The following is a 26,953-nucleotide window of genomic DNA, read 5'->3' on the forward strand; positions in this document are numbered from 1 at the left end:
AATTACGAATTACGGTTAATGAAATTGCCTGAATCACGGTTAAATCACAACGGAAAATGAAACCACAGCGGGGAAAAAAAAAAAAAAAAAAAAAAAAATATATATATATATATATATATATATTTTTTTTTTTCTTTAATTTTTATTATTATTTTTTTTTTTTTGGACTGCAACAGGGCCTGATTTAGTGACTAAAATAATTCAGGATTAGTAGAAGACAGAATCCTCACTCACAGATTATTACATTTTAGATGTACTTAAATTGACAAGTTGCAAAGATAGAGGCTGAAGAACTGAGAAAGGGGCTGTAAACAAATTCCCAGGGGTGGTCCCCGTAACAGACTTAAATAACATTACGAATATTAAATTATTACATGTAAATAAATTTTCTACTTCTGAAAAACCTTACGCGTTAAATGCATGAAGGAAAAATTGCGCATATATATTCAATAAGGATATTGCATATATATGTGTGCTCGTAATATGTGCACTTGTTATGTAACAAGCAGTCAACTATTAATTTCACCTTCCACCACCACCACCATGCCATTAGTACTATGCAGTAGCAATATTTTCAAGCTGATTTTGCTCTGCAAAATCGGCCTGAAAATACTGTATTAATCTGCTATAAATGTAATTTGAAATCACAGCCATCAAAAGTGATCAAATGCAGCCATTTATCGAGATATTGTGATATGCAAAAGCGGCTCTTTGTGTTTATTTAGTATTTATGACGAGGTACTAAGGTCATGAGGCATCGGTGTACAGTATTATAATTATAAATTGTTGTTGTTGTTGTTCTGGAGGCTTAATGGCACATAAGCTGCTAAGGCTATAATGTGCCTTTATAAATTGTATGTATTTTATTGTAATTTTGACTGTTTTGGTGATAATTAGTGTTTCCCTGAGAACAAATAGTCCGCTTTCGCCAGAAACGGACTAACACAGTCCCATTGTGAAAAAATGCTCATAATAATTCCTACCGATTCGAACCCTGAAATTTCCTGTATAGTGTTTATGAACAGCGATCATAACCACTGTGCCAGCCACAAGGGCTGCTAAAAAACTGTAAAGAGATCTCGCTATTAGCCAGCATTAAAAGATATTTTTCGTGGTGATGGTAGAAACTTTGAGAAACATTTATTTCTGGTCAGAAACTACTCTTTGTTCTCTGATAAATTAACGTATAAATCACATTATGCTGAAGAATGGCAAAATGAAGATACAAGTAGTCCATAAATTCGTAATTTATGTATTTAATAAATTAGATTGTTTAAAGTCTTCCTGTCAGTGAATAAATTTGCATTTGTTATTTATTGATGTGGGCCTTTATTACCTGCAATCGGAATGGAAACTTGTCTAAAATCATCTTAATATAACACACTATATAATATACATCATAATATAATACACTAAAAAGTGCGTTATATCATAATATAATACACTAAAAACATGATATATATTATGATGATTTTTATTATAATTGTAATTTTTATATTTTAATAAATAAATTTTTATATTTTTAATAAAAATATTTGAAAATATCATAATTTATGAGCGTTTTGGTGGTTTCTTTTTGCTATTTTTATCATTTCTCTTAACTATTATTTATTAAACGACTGCTGCGCCCCTATCATCAGCAACTTTGCTTACATTATTCGTTTGGCATTTACTGTTCACTTTCTGCTTTAATGAGGTAAGGGAAGGTATTTATGGTTATCTGATATTTTAAAAATATGTAAGCGTATATAATGTTCATTTTACATTTATAGAATCTTTAATATAATTATTTACTCTATAAACGTAATTATGTATATTCTACAAACGTATTAAGCGATACATTATTTTATATCAGTTACATTTTATGGAAACTTAAAAAAAAAAAAAAAAATGAAGAAATAGCTTTTGGTCGTATTTGTCTACAACGCTAGGACTTTTTAAGTTCCAAGCATTAAGAAAAAAAATATATATTTATTCTTCATTACATATGTTTTATTTTATATATATGTTTTATTTTATAAAATTATAGAAAATTTATATAAAATTTTCTATAATTTTATGTTTTAGAAACGTATTAAGTGATACATTATTTTATATTAGTTGCATTTTATGCAAATACATAAAAAATAAATAAATGAAAAAATAGCGTTTGGCAGTATTTGTTTACAACGCTGGGAATTACTATTAAACTGAAAGCATTTTATTATTCATAGAAAATTCTTATTATTCTTAATGCATTCTAAAAATGTATTAAGTGATACATTATTATGTCGGTAGTTACATTTTATGGAAAAACTTTATAAAAAATAACAAACTAATAGCGTTTGGCTGTATTTACTTATGACAACGGCTTACGATTGAAGTTCAAAGAATTTTGTAACTCTTGAATTTTGTTTATAGTATGTAATTGTAACTATCAATCTGCTTGTCATGAAATCAGTACAGATGGAAAAGAATCCGGTTATTTCGTATGCTAATAGCTAAGTAGTCATTATATGCTTGCATTTAAGCAGGTTTCAAACCCCTTTATATTTTTCGGTTTAATTTTTCAACTGAGAGAATCTAAATGGTTTTATTGTTTGGTGATCATAAAGGCAAAAAAAAAAAAAAAAAAAAAAAAGTAATCATTAAAAATGTTGCTCCTAGACAATAGAAATTTTGCTAATATATTTGAAGCATTTTTAAAATAGTTTCTTCGTTAGTCTTCATTTGCATTTATTTTTGTTGTCAAATGCTGTGATTTTATAATGTAATTTTTCATTTTAGCCAGGGGAAAAAAAACCTTAACGCTAACTAGTATCACGCTGAAAACGCTTAGTTTAACAGTTCCGTGTTTAATCAGTTGTTTTATTTATTAAAACTTGGCAGGTTCAAGCAGCTAGATTTGTCATTCTGTAATGACTAACTAGCTTCGCTAATATTATGAACTATACTAAACACACCTTTTCCTATTTAAATATTATGCATTGTTGGAACTAAGTGTTTTTGCGCCTTGAGTAAAATATTAAATATGCAGCCCCTCCCGAATTATAGAACGTTTCTAGCCACAATTTTTTTAAAAATGGGTTGTTATACCCACGGCCGTCTTTTGGTGTTCGTAGGCCTCACTATTTTATATAAAACGTAATAAATAAAAACATAATAATTAGATGTAACGCCCTTACATTAAATCTATTTTTTTTTGTTTTGTTTTTAAAGACATTCGAAAACGTTTTTATAAATTTGGTTATTTGAAGTTATATCCACAGCATGTTGTTGACTTTTTTATAGGATTTTAGGTGCATCAGCGTCTTAGACCATATTGCCCATTGTATGTCTGTAAATTGCGTGCGTTCTTATCAGTTCTCTTGTTTGCTGAACGAAAAACCAAGTTTCCGGGATAAAAAAAAAAAAAAAACATTTTATCCTTGCTCAAGACCGACTAACTCAGCTACATTGTTAAAAAATGATCATAAAAATTCCTCTCATCATTGGCGGGATTCGAACTTAGGCACTCTTATTATAATCACGTCCTCCCCACCCGGTGTGGGGAGGGCATTGATTATACCATTTGTGCTACCGCGAGGGCCCACAATTATTCGAACACAAACTTGAGTACAAATGCTAATGAGGTCTTTAATGATTTAACTAACCGAAAAAATAATTTATTTTAGAAATCTGTTTAAAATTATTTTGTAGGAGTTTATTGCTGGACTGTTGCTGTTTTGGTTTTTTAAGGAGCATTAGCAACTAAGGTCATATTGCTCCGGGATATACGGTGGTCATTCCCTGACCTTTCCGCATCCTCCGTATTTGGTGGTGACGGGCTTTATTGCTGGAACAAAATAGTTGAATTTATTTGAGTTAATTATATTTTTTCGGTCCCCTGTGTTTTCGTAGACCCTAGGCATATTGTTTACCCACATAGTTACACCCTTGACCTTCTTGTATTGTACGTAGGGTAAACGCCTCGGCTTTGTTCCAGCACTACACACACACACACTGTGTGTGTATATACTGTACACGTACGAGAAGGGATAATTTTAAGTAACCAGAATTTACTTATACAGTAGACTCTCGATTTTCCGGGATAGATGGTAAAAAACAAATCCCGGATAACCGATTTCCCGGTTAATCCAAAAATACAAAAGCCCCGACATACGTAAGAGATACGTTCCAGGACTTCTTACTTCGTCGAGTTTTCCGTAACTCGAGAATGACTAATAACATATCGCTACTATATTATTATTGACAAATCTGAATTCCGCGCGATACCTGTTAATGTTTGGTCATTTTGATACATCTTTATTATAATGATTCCTTAGAGATTTAACAGATGCACCGTTTTCAAACTTTTGAATAATTCCAAGTTTTTGTTTAACTGAAAGCGCAACTGTTTTGCGTTTTGCCCATCATTTTCGCGATTTCTAAATAAAAAAAAAAAATTACTATAAAAAAAAATTCCGACATCTCTGACATAAATAACGAAACAAAACTTGTCCTTTTGCGCTGCAACGGAACATAACAATCGACGCGACACGCTAAACCAAACTAAACATTTGGTCTCTCTCTCTCTCTCTTTTTTTTTTTTCTTTTTCATTTTTTTGAGCGGCGAATGTGACAACAGCGGAGATTGCAAGATAATAGGTACACTAATCTCCCAATGACGACTTATAATGTCGCTTATTTACGACTTGCAAAATATCTGTTTATACCTATTCTAGTTATTACTTAAATTTTTTTGATTTCTGGTTGATTTTTTATTTTTATTTATTATTTTTTTTTAATTTAGAGTCTTTAAGTGTCCCGGTTAATCGAGAGTCTGCTGTATCCAGATTTATTGCTCGATTATGATATAGTGAGGTGACAAAGAACGTGCCGCATTTCGATTGTTTGTTTATCTTACAACCATTAAAAAAAAAAAATGTTGCCCTCTTGCCAGAAAAAAATATTGTCTATAAAATGTGGGGTAACCCAGGGATCGATGTTGGGTGCCCTCCTATTTTAATTTTCATAAATGATATTGACGAGGGAGGGTATCCAAGGGAAGCTCTTAAAGTGCTGATGATTTGAAGGTGTTAACAACTCGAGCCGGGTTGTTGCTTCAAAAAAGATTTGGATCGGTTACATACATTGTCCGAAATTAAAGGGTGCCAAATTTTACAAATCATGCAAAAAAAAAAAAAAAAAATATATATATATATAAAGGGGGGCGCCGAAAAACCTTTCTGCCCGGGGCACGAAAATACCTTGGTCCTGCAATGCAGAGAAGGGAAACTTGATTGGTGATAAGTGCAAAGTGTAGATATAAAGAACGGCTTAAAAGGTGTGGACTGCAAAGTTTGACCAGATATCTGAGGTAGATCTAACTGGGATGTATAGGACACTGAAGGAATTGAGTAAAATACACTAGGAAAAACTGTTTTCTCCTCCAAAGTGAGGCACGAACCAGGGTACAAAAATATGAAATCTCCATGGTAAAACAGAAGACTGGATTTCATGAAGTTCAGCTGTAGGCAGTGGGTTGCCAAACATTGTAATAAATTGCCTCCCAAAGATTTGGATGCAGTGAGCCTGAGGGAATTAGAATAGTAAGAAAATCTGTTGTATTTTAATTATTGTTTATTTATGGCTGATGCAAAAAAAAATTCGCTTTCTTGCATCAGTTGGCTTTGCTAATACTAATATTCAATAATTTCTAAAAAATATTTTGCCTGCTTCATTCTTTGTTTCATTCACATGTGGCTGATAGTGTGCAATATCTGCAGTAAAATGCAAGTTGAATAATATTTCTTGAAAACAGCTGTTACGTTTTGATGATTTTGCGAAGGGGAGAACAGCAGCTACGGGCTGCCCGTTGACCGAGCATGTGCGCAGTCTCAAGTAAGAAGATTGTGAGTTCAAGCCTGTACTCAACAACAACAACAAAAAATAATAAATAAATAAAATACACCGCTTATTATGAAGTGTTGAAAGCTTCCTTCGGATTTAGTGGCTTCCAGTACTAATTGAGAGTAGGTGGTTTTATACTTAAAACAATTACTAGCCACATCTTGTCATTAGCATTTAGGAACTTGTGCTGTTGAAGGATGCTATAATTAGCTCTGAGGTAAAAACCATATGTGAATAAATTAAAGGAAAAACTAGACAAACTATTGGAGGGGATGGACAGGTGAAATAAGGTTTTTTTTTTTGGCTAATACTATATAAGTTTGCTTTCTTGCATCATTTGCCACTATTTGCATCATTTGCCACATTTGCCACACTTAGACAAGACTTCAGTTATAGCTCAGACACAGCATGGTTTTGTTAAGGGGAAGTCTTGCCTGACCAACTTGGTTGGATACTATGATGCAGTCACAAAAGAACTGGATGCAGGGAATAACTTTGATATTATATACTTGGATCTTAGAAAGGCTTTTGATACTGTTGCACATGGAAGACTGCTACACAAATTGGAGCAGTGTGACTGACATTGGAGGCAAATTGCTGCTATGGATAAAGGGGTGGTTGAGGGGGAGAAGACAGAGAGTGGTAATCAATGGACACTGCTCATCGTGGACTAATGTTATTAGTGGAGTCCCTCAGGGCTCAGTGTTGGGTCCATTATTGTTTTCTGTATTTATAAATGATATTGATGATGGTATATCAAGCTTAATGTCCAAGTTTGCAGATGATACAAAGGTTGGCAGGGTTGTCAAGGACACTACTGACACTATGCTGCTGCAACAGGATCTGGAAAGGTTGAGCAGATGGGCTGAGAGGTGGCAAATGAAGTTTAACATTGACAAATGTAAAGTACTACAACACATGGGAAACAGCAACCCCAGAGCAACGTATCAACTCTGTGGTACTACACTGACAGTGGTAGAGAATGAAAGGGACTTGGGGGTGGTTGTGCAGGCAGATATGAAGTTCTCTGAGCAGTGCAGACAGGCTGCAAGAGTAGCTCATGGAGTATTGTCAATGATATACAGGAATTTTTCCAGCAGGGATAAGGAGGTGATTATTCCATTGTATAAGGCAATGGTCAGGCCACACCTAGAGTACTGTATACAGGTCTGGAGGCCTCATTTCAAGAAGGATGTAGAGCTGCTGGAATGAGTACAGAGAAGGGCAACAAGATTAGTGAATGGAACAAAGGGGTGCTCTTACGAAGAAAGGCTTAAGTTTTGCAAATTACAGTGTCTGGAGACTAGGCACCAGCGAGGTGATCTGATAGAGGTGTATAAAGCCTTGAATTGTTTAAGCATGCTCAATGCTGATGGGATTCTTCCTCTAGCTCAGAAAAATCGCCTGAGAGGGCATAAATTTAAATTGAGGAAAGACAGATGTAGGATAGATGTGCGGAAATTTGCCTTTAGCCAGCGGGTGGTTGGTTGGTGGAACAGACTTCCATCCCTTGTGGTGGAGGTTGATAGCCTAAATAAGTTTAAGGCTCAGCTGGACAGGTATTTTGAACGAACAGAGGGGTGAAGTGGAAGTGGTTTTTTTTTTTTTTTGGCTGATGCTGCATAAGCTTGCTTTCTTGCATCAAATGCCTCTACTAATGCTAATTAATACTAATATTGCAAATGCTGCACAATTGCACTTCTGAAAAAACTTAGGACTCAGCAAAAAAAATGGCCTGGGCTATTCAGATGGGGTATTGTTATTGCATGTGCAATCCAAATGACCATTAACAGAGGCATAACTGGTGTACTGATGGTGGCCTTGGCAACAGGTGCAGAATGGAGTCAGATTTAGAATAACAATCTATAATTTACTTATTATTACTTAAGAATCTATAATTTAAAATAAGTCAATTGTTATATTATAAATCGGTTATAAAAACCTGTCGCTTTCATATAAAAAGTATCATTTTATGGATGATAATAATAATTTTGTTATAATTATAATTTATGAAAACAAAGATATTTTTTTCTGATATTTGGCCACAGGCATCAGAATTTATAGTTTTGCTTCTGACCATTAATGATTTAAGATGTAAACTACTCTATCATCCTCCCTGCAGCTTGACCTCCCTCTCAGTGAGGTTCATTTGTCTGGTACAACTGCTCGTGGCACATATTTTTCTGGTGATGTTGAAGTTGAAACTGGTGTGTGTTATTAAGACAGCAACTGGCAGGATACAGCAAAATTCCAGAATTTTAATAAAGCATTGAGATAAGTGTGTAAATGTTTTTGACAATTATGGAAAAAATATATGCTGTTTTCAAATCTGTTTCTTCTTTACTTTTTTTTTTATCTTACTTTGTGATATTAGTAATTTATTTTATTTTTAATTTATAATTTAAAACTAGATATAAATATCAACTTTTTTTTACCCCATTTAGAATGACAGTTGACATTCATTTTTATTGTTAACAGAGTTTTGTTTTTTCTGTACATTGCCTCCTCTGAAATACATGTCAAAAAAGGTAAGCCTTCTAAAAGCATTTTAGTTAAAATTAATACATGTATTTTTTGATTAATGTGACTATTGCATTCCTAGAAAACACTTATTGCAGAATTAATTTTATTTTTTATAATTATGTAAAATTATAATTTAATCATTTTCCTATAAAATAATGCAACAAGGCTGGTTATAATATGGCTTAGATTGAGTTTTTTTTTTTTTCTCTTTGCAGATCTGCTTCTTCATATTAATATATTTTAATCAATTTAAGTATAATGTGATACAAAATTATTTGTTATGTTTTAGCTGGCTCTGTCCTGAAGTAACGTATGTGACTACTGATATATACACCCAATGATCACCAAATTATGACTACTCCATCCATAATGGACTATGCTACATAGCTGACAGTATAAAAAGCTAAACAGCTTCGTATGATAGAGCAGTGGTAATTTGCATCTGGTTGGGAAAGTCAAAGTGATGAAGTAGCAGTTATGGGATGTAGTAAAGACACCAGGAAGCTTCAAAACGACATGATTGTTGGAACTCGTGCATTTGGTGCATCCACATCAGAAATGGCATGTCTTGTCAGTTGCTCACTACCCACTGTACAAAGAATAGTATTGAACAGGTCAAACCACCTCCAGCCAACAGAACTCTAAAGGATTACGCAAGGTGGATGTTCATGGTAAATGAAGAGCGCGGTGCATTGTGTAGGCTTAGTGGCAGCTCACCGTACCACAGTTGACATTGCAATAGAGTATGGGGAATGCAAGAACAATATCCCAAATGACAATTTTCCACATACTCAGATTTATGGGGGTTCCACAGCAGATTTTCCACATAATCAGATTTATGGGGGTTCCACTCAAGAGGTACTCTCTCCTCACTGCTGATCATCATCGATGGCAAATGCTGTCAGTCATGGGCACACTGGAGGACTGGTCAGATGAGTCCAAATACCTGGTGTAACACTAATAGATGCCTTCATGTGTGGCACCAGCAACAAGTCCTTGGACACATTGTACATGGTGCTCACTATCCAGATGGGTGGCAGTAGTTAGTTGCTTAATGCGGTGCATGTTTTGCTGCCAAGAATTAAGATCCTCGGTGCGTATGGACCAACGTTTCACCAGTGAAGTCTACTGGCAGCGCTTAGGAGACCATGTGCATCCTGCCTTGTTGCATTTTTTTACATACAGAAATGGGATCTTCCAAGACGATAATGTGCTATGTAATTGGGCCCACACTGTGCACAAGTGGTTCGAGGAATACAGTGAAGATATTGCCCATCTTGATTGGCCTCCAAATTCGCCTGACCTCAGTCCAATTGAATACCTGTGGGATGTTTTTGAATGGGAAGTGAGGTGTATGTACATGCAACTGCCATCTATTCTGACACTGAGGCAGCATGGCTGCAGATCCCTATAGACATTCTCAGACATCTAGTGGAGTCAATGCCTAGGCAAATAGTGGCTGTTATCCATGTAAATGGTTGCCCAACACAGTATTAGAAAGGTGGTCATAATTCAATGATCACTTGGTGTATATTGTTAAATCCATTCAGTACAGCGCTGCAAAATGTGCACTTGGTATGTTTTGGGAATTGAATGGAAAATTGAGCTAGGTGTGTAATCCATTGCCGTTTATTTATTTATTTGTTAGTAGACTGTGTTACAAAGGAAATTACCTAATCTGTTACTGTTCATTTTCTTTTTGTAGGTGAATAATACTTATTTCTGCAATTAATTTTTATTTGATCTTGAAAAATCCCAACATCATTCCTATCCCTAACTCAGTGATGTAACAGTATTGTTTTGTAGCTACACACAATGCTTTTTGTTATGTTTGTTATTTTGGTTTTTAGGAGCATTAGCAACTAAGGCCATATTGCTCCGGGAATATGCGGTGATCATTCCCTGATCTTTCCGCATCCCTGTATTTGGTGGTGACGGGATCGAACCCCGGTCTAATCAAGAAGCGTGCGTTACGCACTGCTGCTTCTTCCCACCTGGCTACGGAGGCGCCACAATACTTTTTGATGCTTGCTTAGTGATGGGTGACATCTGTGCAGGTGGCTTTGGTTTTGTTGGGATTAAAAATGCTTTCATCATCAGTTTTCATACAGATATCAATTATGGTGACAATAACATTCTCATTTGTGCTTGCCTAAAGAGGATGTTATAGTTTATAGAAACTTGAACTTTATAATGCAGAATGCAACTCTGGGTTGTGGTGCTCACTATATAATTATTTCGAGGGGGTACACATCTGAATTACTGTCCATAGTGCAGAAATTAACTTTCTAAAGCACAAGAAATACCTTGTCCCAGGTTTGGTTAAAATGTGGTATTTAGTATTCTGATACAAAACTTGATGGAAACAGAGAATGTCCAAAAATAGCATAGAAACAAGCCGCAACAAATTTGCATTTGGGCACCACTCCCAATGTACCAGGTGCTGAAAGGGAAAAGATAGCATACTAAAACAAACAAACAAAAAGTGTTCTGGAACAGCTGTTATGCAATAAACACGAGTCATGTGGCGAGATAAAAACACCGGGGTTTAGGTCTACCTTGATTGCAGTATGGATAAAAACAATCAACAGCTCAAGGTCATTTCACAGACCAGTGGTTTCAATCTTTTTTTAAAAATGGCACCCCTAAGTAATTTATTTTATTTTGCAGCACCCCTACTCAATTTTCTACCTGTTAGATCCAATTCTCTCCCTGTGTGGGTGTGTGTATATATACTCATATATATCTAATATTAACAAAAATATATGTTATATGATAGTTATTACAATAATATAATTATAAAAATTAAATTTCATAATACAAATTATATATATACAGTATATAATAATTTTATTCTTTAATAAAATAGAGGTACTAAGTAAGCATCAATTATAGATCACCACAAAATTAAAAAGGTACTGTACACCTTTTTATAATGAAATAAACATATAAATTAAAAAAAAAAAAGTTTATGTAACTTAAACCCAAATTACATGGCACCCCAGTTGAAAACCACTGCCCTAGACCTACAGTTCCCTACTGACACTATTGAGTAAGTAGAGAAAACCTAGTGACTTTTATTAGCCTGTTGTTTTATGCAACTTCACAAAGCAGCTCTGTCAGTCAACCTCACACTACAATATTGGGCAGTTGATACTAAAACCTGTGAAAATTAAAATCATTTATGTTTCTTTATGAGATTAATTTTTATGTCAAAAATTAATCATAAATGGTATATTAACTACTGGCAGCTTATTGAAACAATATAAATGGAAAATGCACAAGAGATGATAAATTACTGAGTCACATTCGAAGTTAGTATTAGTAATAACAAAAGATTTTCTGGATTAGTAAACATTTGGCTCAATCTGAAGAATGATGTAATCAAAGTTCCATAATGTTTTCACAAATGAAAAGTTTTTGAATATTGATTTTTTTTTTTTTTTTTACTGGATCAATTAAAAATGCATAAAGCTTGTGGTATCAAAGTTCAGTTAGGAACTAATTGCAAAATACTCTAAGTAAATCTGACATTAGCATTAGTAGAGGCATTTGATGCAAGAAAGCAAGCTTATGCAGCATCAGCCAAAAAAAAAAAAAAAAAACCCACTTCCACTTCACCCCTCTGTTCGTTCAAAATACCTGTCCAGCTGAGCCTTAAACTTATTTAGGCTATCAACCTCCACCACAAGGGATGGAAGTCTGTTCCACCAACCAACCACCTGCTGGCTAAAGGCAAATTTCCGCACATCTATCCTACATCTGTCTTTCCTCAATTTGAATTTATGCCCTCTCAGGTGATTTTTCTGAGCTAGAGGAAGAATCCCATCAGCATTGAGCATGCTTAAACCATTCAAGGCTTTATACACCTCTGTCAGATCACCTCGCTGGTGCCTAGTCTCCAGACACTGTAATTTGCAAAACTTAAGCCTTTCTTCGTAAGAGCACCCCTTTGTTCCATTCACTAATCTTGTTGCCCTTCTCTGTACTCGTTCCAGCAGCTCTACATCCTTCTTGAAATGAGGCCTCCAGACCTGTATACAGTACTCTAGGTGTGGCCTGACCATTGCCTTATACAATGGAATAATCACCTCCTTATCCCTGCTGGAAAAATTCCTGTATATCATTGACAATACTCCATGAGCTACTCTTGCAGCCCGTCTGCACTGCTCAGAGAACTTCATATCTGCCTGCACAACCACCTCCAAGTCCCTTTCATTCTCTAACACTGTCAGTGTAGTACCACAGAGTTGATACGTTGCTCGGGGTTGCTGTTTCCCATGTGTAGTACTTTACATTTGTCAATGTTAAACTTCATTTGCCACCTCTCAGCCCATCTGCTCAACCTTTCCAGATCCTGTTGCAGCAGCATAGTGTCAGTAGTGTCCTTGACAACCCTGCCAACCTTTGTATTGTCTGCAAACTTGGACATTAAGCTTGATATACCATCATCAATATCATTTATAAATACAGAAAACAACAATGGACCCAACACTGAGCCCTGAGGGACTCCACTAATAACATTAGTCCACGATGAGCAGTGTCCATTGATTACCACTCTCTGTCTTCTCCCCCTCAACCACCCCTTTATCCATAGTAGCAATTTGCCTCCAATGTCACACTGCTCCAATTTGTGTAGCAGTCTTCCATGTGCAACAGTATCAAAAGCCTTTCTAAGATCCAAGTATATAATATCAAAGTTATTCCCTGCATCCAGTTCCTTTGTGACTGCATCATAGTATCCAATCAAGTTGGTCAGGCAAGACTTCCCCTTAACAAAACCATGCTGTGTTTGAGCTATAACTGAAGTCTTGTCTAAATGATCCTGCAGTGCTTCTTTAACTAGTGCCTCCATTAATTTTCCTGGAACAGAAGTTAAGCTCACAGGTCTATAATTACTTGTGTCAGCCTTTGATCCTCCTTTGTGAATTGGGGTCACATTTGCACATTTCCAGTCTATGGGTACCTCCCCTGAGTTCAAGGAAGCTCTCATGATTATGGCTAAGGGTTTGCTTACTTCCTTTGCTGCCTCCTTTAATATAACTGGATAGATCCCATCCACCCCGGGTGCCTTTCTTGTGTTTATCTTCAACAGTTTCTCCTCCACTTTACTCCCAGTTATTTCAAGATTCTGTAGCTTACTGCTAGAGTTGAATACACCTCTGGCATTCCCCTCGCTGAATAACTCCTCATGTGTGAATGTCGATGCAAAATATTCATTTAGTTTGTTAGCTACCTGAGCAGGATCATCAGTAGTTGACCCATCAATATCAAGTGGACCAATCTGATTCATCCCCTTCCTTCTAGAGTTTACATAAGTAAAGAACTCTTTGCTGTTTTTCTTTGCATCCCTTGCCAAGGATTTCTCGTAATCTGCCTTCGCCTGCCTAACCTCCTTTGTAACTTGGTTGCATATCAACTTGTATCTATCATAGGCTTCTGTGTCATGTGTTAATTTGTAAGTATCCCATGCATTTTTCTTCTCTGCCATATGCCTCATTAGTTCATCTGACATCCATTTTGGCTTAAACCTTGAACAATATTTCTTAGTTGGTATGTAAAGCCTAGTAGCTTCCAAGATAAGTTCTTTGAATGCTTCTCATTTTGAATTTGCTGTTGGTAACATCATCAGTTGGTCCCACTGTATAGAATTTAAATACTGTCTCAGTCCATCGTAGTCGCCTTTACGGAAGCAATAACCCTTCCCTTTACCCCTAATGGTAGTTACCTCTTTGAGTAAATTCCACTTCAGCACACTGTGATCACTGCCACCTAGTGGTTCATTTATCTGCAGATTCTTAATGCATGAAGAATCACTGCTGAAAATCAAATCAAGAGTATTACTCCCTCTAGTTGCCTCCCGAACATGCTGATGTAGAAAACAATCATCCAATAAATCCACAAAAGCCCTGCGTGTGTGAGTAACCAGCCCCCAAATTCCAGTCGATATCTGGGAAATTAAAATCTCCCATTATAAGACTCTCTGATTTACTGGCCCACTCTATTTCCCTGTACAGTTCCTTATTATACTCATCAGAGTCATTAGGCCTATAGCACACTCCTACTCTCAATTTTGATCTCTCAATGCTTATGTCACACCAAACTGACTCAACACTGCACTGTCCAGCGATGTCGACTGGCTTCACTTCCTTGGTTTTTATGCGTTTCTTACCTAATAGAATAACCCCTCCCCCTTTCTATCCTGTCTATCCTTTCTGTAGACGTTGTACTCCCCAAATTGCAGTTCTGCATCCCTTATATCTGTGTGACACCACGTCTGATATCCCAACAATATCTGCCTTTGATGTTTTGAGCAATACCTCAAATTCATCAAATTTATTTACTAAACTCCTAGCATTGGTGTACACGCAAGTATACCTGCACCTGTTTCTATTCTTAGCTACCCTAACACAACCCATGTGTTTACTTGTACCGCAATGGCTCCCAGCAGTCTCTGAAATACCATGCATCTTGTTTTTCAGGCTTCTGCTCATTCTAATAGAAGCAGTGCAAGAATCTCTTTCACCTCTGCCAGTGGCTACTGTCAATCTATTGGTCTTTGTCTCCCCCCAAGCTAGCAGTTTTCCGACCCACCTAACACTGCCTTGATAGCATCAGCAAATATTCTTGCACCCTTTCTATTTAAGTGTATCCCATCCCTGTGGAAGCAATCTCTCCTGTTAACAAGTACAGTCCAGGCTGAAAAAAATTCTACCCCTTGAGCCTTGCACAATCCCTCCAGGGCCGAATTGATCGACAAGGCTCTCGACATAAGTATTCCAAGTCATTACACATGCCCTAATTAAGTATTAATATTATTATAAGGTTTCATTATTATTCAGGCAGAATGCAACCCCAAATATCCTCCAGTCAGTGTGAATATGGAAATGTGTAATTATTTATTTCCAAAACCACCAGTGCTAATAAACTGTTGCCTACTTAATGACATAGTCTAATTTGTTTTTTTACTCTCCAGGTAACATTAATTTTTCACTTTATTTCCAAAGCCAGATATGATTAGTGTGACTGCTATTCCTTGTCAGTTCTTTCAACCAATCAAATTTATTCTGTAAAATACTCTTGATGCCCATTCTATTGTATCTTTGTCTAAAGTCATGGCAGCCCCTCGCAAGATAAGACCACAGTGATCTTAAAAGAAAGGACTGGAGTTGAGCTTATCAGCCACTAGCATAACCTGTAAAATACTGCTTATCAAGCAGGATTTCTTAGTTGTCATGGTGACTATGGTAGCAGAGATTATTGAATACTGCATACTGGTATATGCTTAGTATTAGTAGTGACAAACAATGCAAGGAAAATCTTATACAGCATCAGCTAAAAAACAAAAACAAAAAAAAAAAAAAAAAAACTGCCTCACCTCTTCTTTCCATCCCTTCTAATAATTTATATAATTCTTCCTTAAATTTATTTAAACTAGATGGAAGTTTGTTCTTGCAATCAATCACTCTCTGGCTGAAAGCAAATTTTCACACATCTATCCTACAACCATCTATTTTCAACTTTAATTTATGTTCTTTTATGAATGCTATCAGCATTTAGTTTGCTCCATCTGTTTAGGGCCTTAAATACTTCAATCAGGTCTCCTCACAGGTGTCTAGTTCCAAGAGCGCTGCAGTTTGCAGAATTTATTAATTAATTAATTAATTATTTTTATTAATTAAAATCAGTTTATTTCCCAAGAAACCTTGGGTCACCCCGGGACGGCTCTGTGCCAGAAGGGTGTGAATACAGACTAAGGTGCGAGGAACACAATGTACAATAAACAAGGGTACATTCGTGCTCGACCCGAGACTTTTACAGGGTTAAATAAACAATAATGTACAAAATATACAGTAATATACATGATTACATGAAAACAGAAAGTCTTTGCCATATACAAATAGGCAAGTTAAAAAAAAAAAAAAAAAAGTCTGTCCAGGAGAAGGGGAGTATTATAAGTTCATAATCTGGTAACAGTTCTTGAGGATTTCCTTCCTGTAGGGCTTGTCTTCACAGAACCTATCAGGGTGGATCCTAAATTTATTGAAGATCCGAAGACAATTGGCTGGAAACATGTTCCTCAGGGAATCGATGTTTGACAGAGTAAGACGTAGAGGGAGACAGGAGTCGGGGTGCTTCCCTCTTGCCCTCCTCGGGCCAGAGATTAATGCGGATACTGATGGAGCATCAATTCGCCTCGTTATAAGCCGTGCAAGCGTGAGAACATTTTTTGTCATGATGATATGTCTCCAAGGAGTGGTGCCTAGATTTGCTTGTAGGATAGATCTGGAGATAGTTAGGGGGTGGCCTACCACCCTGTTCATCCATCTAAGCAACCAGTACTCTAAACTAAGATACTTCTGAAGGTATGAGGCAGGGGCAGATGACCAAATTTCCGAAGCATAGAGAGGAATTGGCGTAATACACCTCAGGATGTGCCGAACAAGCAGCGCTGGCTGATGCACACCAACGAGCTCTTGACGCACTGCCCAAAGAGCAGCGTACGTCTTCTGCCTCATCCTGGCAAAGTGAGGCTGAAATGTGAGCCCAACGTCCCAGGTGAGGCCAAGATCAGTATGAGAGGTCACCTTTTGCACCGGTTTTGCACCATTTAAGTCTTATGGTAAGAGTACCCTTGTTGATCCTTGACTAATCTTGTTGCTTTTTTTCTGCACTTGTTCTAACGGATCCACATCATTCTTAAATTGAGACTTCCAAACCGGTATATAGTCATCAAGATGCAGCCTAGCCATTGCCTTATACAACAGGATATATATATATATATAAAATCATTTACTGACATTGAATAAAGCAATGGTAATTCCCCAGTACAGCCAAGCTAGAGGGTTTTACATAAATTAAATGATAATAATAGCATACAAAATATGTAAATATAACTTTAACAGAGGAATAAAAATGTAACAAGCCCAGTGAAACTGGAGATAAGTCTGTGAAAATTAAACGTTAGATATGAGAGAATCTAAAATACTTTTTTTGTACACTTTGTCATGAATCCAGACACAGGATGAAGATCAGAGCAGGTGGTTAGCTTGATTGATGAATGACAAATCAAATCTGTTTATTGTGGCCAGTTTAGACTGAAGAGACAGAGTGGCTCAAATGGTCTTGAGAGGAATTCACTAAGTCCCAGATGTTAAGGAAGTCACTATGGCCAGCGATCAGAGTTACAAAACACTGAATGGCTTTGTTTTGCGAGCAAACAGAAACAGGCAGGTACCACCATTTCAATTTGTTGGCACGGTTAATGTCAAGGTGACACAACAGGATGTTCAAGCTTGGTATTTAACCATCTGATGAGAAAATATTCAGCTGACATGATAGGCTGAAGGGTGGATTTTGAGATGAAAGACCACATTATTGATGCACCGAGGAAATGAGGTAGGACACAGCAAAATATTTCCGTATAGTCGTCGGATTATGAATGAGAGCAAGGGCACACTTCATTAACCAAAATGCTGTTAGAATTGTAGACAGAGCTTTGTGCAGTGGACTCAGAAAACAAGTTTAGAATCTAAGTGCACCTCTAAGAATTTAATCTAGTTTATAGGGGGAATTAATTTATACTGAATTCTAACTTGAAGGAAAGAAGATATTGTTGAAGGAGCAAATGGTAGATACTTGGTTTTTAAAGGATTGACATGCAAAAAATGCAATATAATCTAGAAAATCTTCAATCATTTGTTCAGCCCTACACAATGAATTGAAAAGGCAGACTTACCAGGAAAATATGATTAGCAGAAGAGCTGAATTTTGGGTGATTTGAAAGAAAAGGAAGGAGTATAGCTAAGAAGATTAAGGATGAGAGGGTTTCTCCTCGGAGCAGACCTAAGCTAATGTTCCAAATACACTGAATAATCACCTACTTGGTCTTGCTGGCTGAATTAGTGTATAACATTGAGAGAACTCCATGAGCTGCCCTAGCAGCCTGTCTAGGCATGTCAGACTGTACAATTACCCTTAGGTCTCCTTTGCTTCCCACCACCTTGAATGTAATACCATTTAAGGTGGTGGGAAGGTATGTTATTCTGGGTTTACTGCTGCCTATGTGCTGTAACTTGCATTTATCATTGGTAAAATTCGCACCAATCGTCACTTCTCAGCCCAACTTCCTAATTTTTCTAGGTCATTTTGCAGTAGTTTGCCTTGATTCCTGTCATTAGCAACTATCCCAACCTCTGAATCATCTGAAAACTTAAGACAATAGCTGATATGCCTTCAACAATATCATTAATAAATATTGAAAACAGTAAGAAGATCAATGCTGAACTCTGAGGGACTCCACTAATAACATTAGTCAAAGAAGAGAAGAATCCATTTATAGTCACCCTTCTCACACTCAACTATCCTTTTATCCATAGCAGTAACCTATTCCCAGTGCCACACTGCTCCTATTTGAACAGCTGTCTTCCTTGTAGAACAGGGTCAAAAAGCCTTACTGAAATCAAAGTACAGTATATGATATCAAAATTATTTATTACATCCATTTCCTTTGTTACTGCATCATAGTGTCCAATTATATTGATCAGACAAGATCTCCATTTAACAAACCCATGCTGTGATTTTGGTATACTGCATTGATGCCAAGATGTTCCTGCAATACTTTTTTAACCAGTGACTCCATTATTTTCTTAGAGACAGAAGTCATGCTTATAGGTTTGTAGTTATTACTTATTCTCCCTTTGATTGCTCACTTATAAATATGAGAGACATTTGCACATCCCAAATCTAAAGGGACCTCCTCCGAATCCAAGGACGCTCTCATAATCGTGACCAAAGGTTTGCTTACTTCTTCTGTTGCTTCTTTTATTATAATTGAATAGATTTTATCAGCATTAGGGTTTTATTTACTTTTATTGACCCTTATCTTTCACTTTCTGCTCAGTTAACACAAAAGTCATTTAGCTCCCATTCATAACTTGGTATACTTCTGGTATTCATATCTCTAAAATCTTCTTCTTGATGAATCTAGCAAAATATTTATTCAGTTTGTCATTACTATTTATGTTTGTCATTACATATAAATTAACATGTGACACAGAAGCCTATGATAGATAAAAGCTGGTCTGTAACCAAGTCACAAAGGAGGTTAGGCAGGCAAAGGCAGATTATGAGAAATCTTTGGCAAAGGATGCAAAGAAAAACAGCAAAGAGTTCTTTACTTATGTAAACTCTAGAAGGAAGGGGACGAATCAGATTGGTCCACTTGATATCGATGGTTGATAGCTAACAAACTAAATGAATATTTTGCATCGACATTCACACACAAGGAGTTATTCAGCGAGGGGAATGCCAGAGGTGTATTCAACTCTGGCAGTAATCTAGATAATCCTGTAATAATTGAGAGTAAAGTGGAGGAGAAATTGTTGAAGATAAACACAAGAAAGGCACCTGGGGTGGATGGAATCTATCCAGTTATATTAAAGGAGGCAGCAAAGGAAGTAAGCAAACCCTTAGCCATAATTATGAGAGCTTCCTTGGACTCAGGGGAGGTACCCATAGATTGGAGATGTGCAAATGTGACCCCAATTCACAAAGGAGGATCAAAGGCTGACACAAGCAATTACAGACCTGTGAGTTTAACTTCTGTTCCAGGAAAATTAATGGAGGCACTGGTTAAAGAAGCACTGCAGGATCATCTAGACAAGACTTCAGTTATAGCTCGGACACAGCATGGTTTTGTTAAGGGGAAGTCTTGCCTGACCAATTTGATTGGATACTATGATGCAGTCACAAAAGAGCTGGATGCAGGGAATAACTTTGATATTATATACTTGGATCTTAGAAAGGCTTTTGATACCGTTGCACATGGAAGACTGCTGCACAAATTAGAGCAGTGTGGCATTGGAGGCAAATTGCTGCTATGGATAAAGGGATGGTTGAGGGGGAGAAGACAGAGAGTGGTAATCAATGGACACTGCTCATTGTAGACTAATGTTATTAGTGGAGTCCATCAGAGTTCAGTGTTGGGTCCATTATTGTTTTCTGTATTTATAAATAATATTGATGATGGTATATCAAGCTTAATATACAAATTTTGCAGACGATACACAGGTTGGCAGGGTTGTTAAGGACACTACTGACGCTATGCTTCTGCAACAGGATCTGGAAAGGTTGAGCAGATGGGCTGAGAGGTGGCAAATGAAGTTTAACATTGACAAATGTGAAGTACTACATATGGGAAACAGCAACCCCAGAGCAACGTATCAACTCTGTGGTACTACACTGACAGTGGTAGAGAATGAAAAGGACCTGGGGTAATTGTGCAGGCAGATATGAAGTTCTCTGAGCAGTGCAGACGGGCTGCAAGAGTAACTCATGGTGTTTTGTTAATGATATATAGGAATTTTTCTAGCAGGGATAAGGAGGTGATTATTCCCTTGTATAAGGCAGTGGTCAGGCCACGCCATGAGTACTGTATATAGGTCTGGAGGCTGCATTTCAAGAAGGATGTAGGGCTGCTGGAACGAGTACAGAGAAGGGCAACAAGATTAGTGAATGAAACAAAGGGTTGCTCTTACGAAGAAAGGCAGAAGTTTTGCAAATTACAGTGTCTGGAGACTAGGCACTGGTGAGGTGATCTGATAGAGGTGTATAAAGCCTTGAATGGTTTGAGCATGCTCTATGCTGATGGGATTCTTCCTCTTGCTCAGAATAATCACCTGAGAGGGCATAAATTCAAATCGAGGAAAGACAGATGTAGGATAGATGTGTGGAAATTTGCCTTTAGCCAGCGGGTAGTTGGTTTGTGGAACAGACTTCCATCCCTTGTTGTGGAAGTTGATAGCGTAAAGAAATTTAAGGCTCAGCTGGACAGGTATTTCGATCAAACGGAGGTGTGAAGTGGAAGTTTTTTTTTTCTTCTTGGCTGATGCTGCATAAGCTTGCTTTCTTGCATCATATGCCTCTACGCGTGCTAATGCTAACTCCGAATAGGATCACCAGTAGTTATGTCATTCCTATATTACCCAGGGGCTCACATCTGGTGAGTATGGGCTTGGCACACCCAGGGTCCTGAGCTGGATAACATCATTCTTCTTTTTCTTGTTGATTCTCTTTTACTTTTGACTCTTATTCTCTCTCTCTCTCTCTCTCTCTCTCTCTCTCTCTCAGGGTACTTCAGAATTTTTTTTTTTTGGCTGGTGCAGCATAAGCCATCAGGTTTCCTTGTACTGTATGGCTAATAATAATAATATATAGTGGGCCAATGTAATTTATCCATTTCTTTCTATTGTTAATATAAGCAAAGAATTTTTTGCTATTTTTCTTTGCATTCTTAGCTAGAGACTTCTCGTACTATGCCTTAACTTGCTTAACTACCTTAATTGAAAGTTAGTACTGTAGGTTTCTGTGCCACCGATAATTTAAAATTATCCCATGCATTTTTTCTCTGCCACTATTCTTTATCAGTTCATTTGACATTCACTTAGATCTAAGCCTTGAACAGTATTGCTTGGTATAGAAATCTTTGTATCTTCTATAATTACTTCCCATTTAGAATTAGCAGCAGTTGGTAATACAAATTCAACCTTCTTATCAAAAAGACCTCTTATATATTGTTTAAAAGCAATATAATTTTCAATAGAATTAAAAACCTCCTCCGGCGGCCATACCGCACTTCCCATTATATTCATCAGTCGAGTTCTAGGCTCAACATATCTCACAATCTTTCATTATGTGTTCTACACTCTCACTATATTTACATGAACACAAAGCAGAGGCTTCCATTCCCAACTGATTTAATCTCTCCTTTAATCCATGCTCTGTAACAAGCATTATTGCCTGCAGACCCAGCTCTGACGAACCAGTACATCACACAGAAAGGTATAAGCAATCCTTCCCCTTGTCAGAAATGCTCCATCGTTGTTGCCATATTTGCCCTAATTCACTCTGAAATTATATTTTTCCTATTTCACATCTTTTTTACTATATAACCTTGTCCTATCTGAACATGCTACAATTCCCACTATCTCCGTGGGAATGTTTTTTTGCTGTAGCATTTTCTAAATATTTACATACTATTAACAAATCTGCAGGTAACCTCCCTGCGATAACCACTGGGCGATCATTGGAAACAGTTTTGCAGGCTTGGATCACCACCAGAAGGGCACATCTCTGAGCAGAAATTAGATGCTGTCTAATTAAGGTATTCTAGGGCCCTGAAGCTCCAGCTCCATATTTAACAATTGGTTCAAATATACAAGTATATAAAATATTGAGCTCTCTCTCTCTCTCTCTCTCTCTCTCACAACCCCATTCAAACATCACAATTCTTATTTTAGAATATGAAATTCTAATTTTATCCCTTATGTATTTAACTTGGTAAACAAAGGTCAGTCTCTCATCCAAAGTTACGCCAAGATATTTAATAAGTACAGGGCAACGTTGGCAAAAGGTTGTGAACTAGAATTGAATTTGAAAGTATCTGCAAGTCTGCTCAGACACGATAGGAGGGAGCATATGTTTTTATTTTTGTTGACCAATTCGACCCTGGAGAATATGTGCAAGGCTCATAGAGTAGAATTTTTCTCAGCATAGTTTGTGCTAGTTAAGAGGAGAGACAGATTTTACAGAGACGGGATACACTTGAATAGAAGGGATGCAAAAATATTTCCTGATGCTATCGAGGCAGTGATAGGCAAGTCAGAGAACTGCTAGCTTGGGGAGGGATACACAGACTACAAGTTTAACTAGAGCTGCAGGCAGAGGTGAAAGTGATTCTTGCATTGCTACTATTGATACATGCAGCAGCCTAGAAAGCAAGGTATATGTGTGATTTTGGACCCTGCTGTGGGTCATCATGGAACAAATGAATACATGGGCTGTGTTAGGGTAACTAAGAGTAAAAACACTTGCATGTACACTAGGAGCTAGGAGCTCCTAGTGTACAACGTTAGGAGCATTGTAAATAAATTTGATGAATTTGAAGTACTTATTAAGTCATCAAATGCAGACACTGTAAGAATAGTGGAGACATGGTGTCACTCAGACATGAGTGATGCTGAATTTGAATATGGAGAATGCAATGTATACAGGAAGGACTGACAGGATGGGGTTATGCTCTTAGTTAAGAAGAATATAAAATCCAAGGCATTGTCATCCAGTTGACTTGGGTGACGAGTACAATGTTGAGTCAGTTTGGTGTGATATAAGCATTGGGAAAGTGAAATTGAGAGTAGGAGTGTGTTATATGCCTAATAACTGTAACGAGTATACCAAACAGCTATACATGGATATAGAGTGGGCCAGCAAATCAGAATGTTTCATAATGGGGGATTTTAACTTTCCAGCTGTTGACTGAAATTTATAGGATGGTCATCCACACACTAGCAAAACGAGGAAGCAGTTCTCTTGATCTAGTTATCAGCAGTAATTCTTCATGCATTAGGAATCTACAGTAAAATACCCACTGGATGGCAGCAGTCACAGTGTACTAATGGGGAATTTAATTAAAAGCATAACTACTGTCAAGGGTAAAGGGAAAGGCTTTTGCAAGGGTGACTGCGGAGGTCTCAGAGAGTTTTCAAATTGTGCACAGTGGGACCAACTGATGATGTTACCAACAGAAAATTCTAAATAGGAAGTAATCAAAGAAGCTACTAGACTTTTCATACCAATAAAAAAATACTGTTCAAGGTTTAGACCTAAATGGATGTCAGGTGAATTATTGAGAAACTTGGCAGAGAAGAAAAGTGCATGGGATGCATATAAATTATCAGGTTATACAAAAGTTTATGGTAGATATAAATTAATCTGTAATCAAGTCACCAAGGAGGTTAGACAAGCTAAGGTAGATTATGAGAAGTCTGTGGCAAAAAATGCATAGAAACACAGCAAAACCTATGCTTATTAACAGTAGAAGGAAGGGGTTGAATCACATTGGACCACTTGATGTCTATGGGATAACTGTTGATGATCCTGCTCAGGTTGCAGATAAATTAAATAGGTATTTTGCATCTACATTTGCACATGAGGAATTTTTTAGGGAAGGGGATGGCAGAAGTTTATCAGACTTTAATGAAGAGCTAAATGACTTTGCAATAACTGAAAGGAAAGTGGAGGAGAAATTGTTGAGGATGGACATAAAAAAAAGCACCTGGGGCAGATGGAATCTATCCAATTATATTAAGGGAAAGAGCAAAGGAGGTAAGCAAACATAGCCATAATTAATAATTATGAGAGCATCGCTGAATTCAGGGGAGGTCACTATTGACTGTAGATATGTGAATATATTCCCAATTCATAAAAGGGGATCAAAAGGTGACATGAGTGATTGCAGACCTGTTAACTTAATGTCTGTTTCAGGCATGCAATTATACTGCAATCACAGCATGAATTTGTCAAGAGGTGGTCTTATCTAACCAGTGTGATAGGTTACTATGATGTCATGTCCAAGGAACTGGATGCAAAAAATAATTTTTACCTATACTTGGATTTGAGAAGGTTTTTGATACTGTTGCATATAAAAGACTGCTGTACAAACTGAAGCAGTGTGGCATTAAGGGCAAATTACTGCTATGGATAAAGGGATCGTTACGTAGAAAAAGACAGAGTGGTTATGAATGGGCTCTTCGTGGACTAATGTTATTAGTGGAATTTCCCAGGTTTCAGTGCTGGGTCCATTGTTGTTTTTAATATTTATCAATGATATTGATGAGTGTAGAGGCACCTCTGTGGGCAGGAGCAGTAGTGCATAGCACACGCTTCTTGATTAGACTGGGGTTCGAGCCCGTACCCACCAAATACGGAGGATGCGGCAGGTCACTGAATGACAACCGCATATTCCCAGCCCAGATAAAGGGTGAGGGTTGGCGTCAGGAAGGGCATCCGGCCGTAAAAATTGCATGCCAAAACAATAAAAATGCTGACTGCATATAATAATGGGAAAAGGCGAGGATTAAAAAAAAAAAAAAAAAAAAAGATATTGATGAATATCAGGATGTCTAAATTTGCAAATGATACAAAAGTTAGTAGGGTGGTTAACGACAGTCATCAAGGTGAGATACTGTAACAAGATTAGTTAAATTGGGTCAATGGACTGAGAAATGGTAGTTGAAGTTTAATGTTGACAAATGCAAGGTACTGCACACTTGTACCAGTAACTTATCAACTGTGTGGTACTACACTCAGGATAGTAGAGAATGAAAAAAGACCTGAGGGTAATTTTGCAGACAGACATGCTGCTGCGACAGCTAATTGGGTTTTGTAAATAATATATACAAACTTTGCTAGCAGGGATAGGAAAGTGATTATCTCTTTGTATAAAGCCATGGTTAGGTCACATATTGAGTACTGTATTCAAGTCTGGGTTTCACTTTAGGAAGTGATGTAGATCTGCTAGAACAGGTGCAGAGAAGGGCAACCAGATTGGTGAAGTTAACAAAAGGGTGCTCTTACCTGCAAAGGCTTCAGTTCTGCAAATTTCAGCATCTCAAGACTAGGCACCTGCTTGGAGACCTGATTGAAGTGTTTAAAACCTTGAATAGATTGAGTAAGCTGAATGCTAATGGCATTCTTCCACTTGCTGAGACTACACGTATAAGGGGGCATAAATTATGAGATATACATGTAAGGGGTCAAGGAAAGACTGTTGCAGGATAATGTGTGGAAGTGCCTTCAGCCAGCAGGTAGTTTATTGTTGGAACAGGCTTCGATCTATTGTTGTGCAAGTGAATGGGTTGAATAAATTCAAGGGAAAACTAGACAAATTCGTGGAGGGTACAGATGGGATGGATGAACTGTTTTTTCTTTCTGATGCTATATAAGCTTGCTTTCTTGCATCATTTCCCATTACTACCCGTTTTTAATCTTAATAACCACGTAACCTTAACACAGCCCTTATATTTGCTTGTCCCATGAAAATACCTGGGCCTTGCATCCCCAACATTTTGTTTTCTAGCTGCTGCATGTTCCAGTAGAAGCAATATAAGAATCACTTTCACTTTTGCTTGTAGCTACTGTATTACCCTGTATCCCTTTAAGCTAGCAGTTTTCTGGCCCACCTAACATTGCTTTGATCACATCAGCAAATATTTCTGCACTTCTCTATCGAAGTGTATCCAGTGGTGAGCTATAGTGGGTTCGCGAGAGCCCATTGTTATTTTTTTGAAAATTTGCGAGCCCATTGTTGAGACGATCATTTATTTTACAAATGAAATCCTAAATGCGCAATTATTGAGTATCCAGAGCCGAAACTATGGTGGTGCGAACGGGGACCCATTCCCAGCATTTTAATTATGCAATCGATCGGTTATGTATTTTAAAATTGCTTCATCTTTGATTTAATTACAGTCGGACCTCTGTTTAACCAACTTCTTTATACCGAATCTTTTAAAATTCCCCTTGGTAATTACATTTAAAATACAGTAGTTTCCGTAGAACGAAAATTATTTCCATGTAACGAACAGATTAGGAGAGACAACTTTGTATGCATTGTTCTCACCTCTGGCCTTTAGGTAATTAGAAAGCGCGAATTAAGGGTGAAAGGATTACCGTTCCACAACGTTAGTGGTGTCCGTAAAACTTATGCAGCCACATTCCG

At 37.1% G+C, this 26,953-nt stretch overlaps 1 protein-coding gene across 1 annotated transcript in view; it reads right to left on the reverse strand.

Moving 5' to 3' along the window:
• Nucleotides 1–26,953, reverse strand: part of LOC150078964 (secreted frizzled-related protein 5-like) — a 158,894-nt gene that overhangs the window by 1,570 nt on the left and 130,371 nt on the right. The window lies entirely within an intron of this gene.

Source organism: Mastigoproctus giganteus, chromosome 10 (genome assembly GCF_048544385.1).
Source record: "Mastigoproctus giganteus isolate SK-2022 chromosome 10, ASM4854438v1, whole genome shotgun sequence".
In the NCBI taxonomy this organism is placed as follows: domain Eukaryota; kingdom Metazoa; phylum Arthropoda; class Arachnida; order Uropygi; family Thelyphonidae; genus Mastigoproctus; species Mastigoproctus giganteus.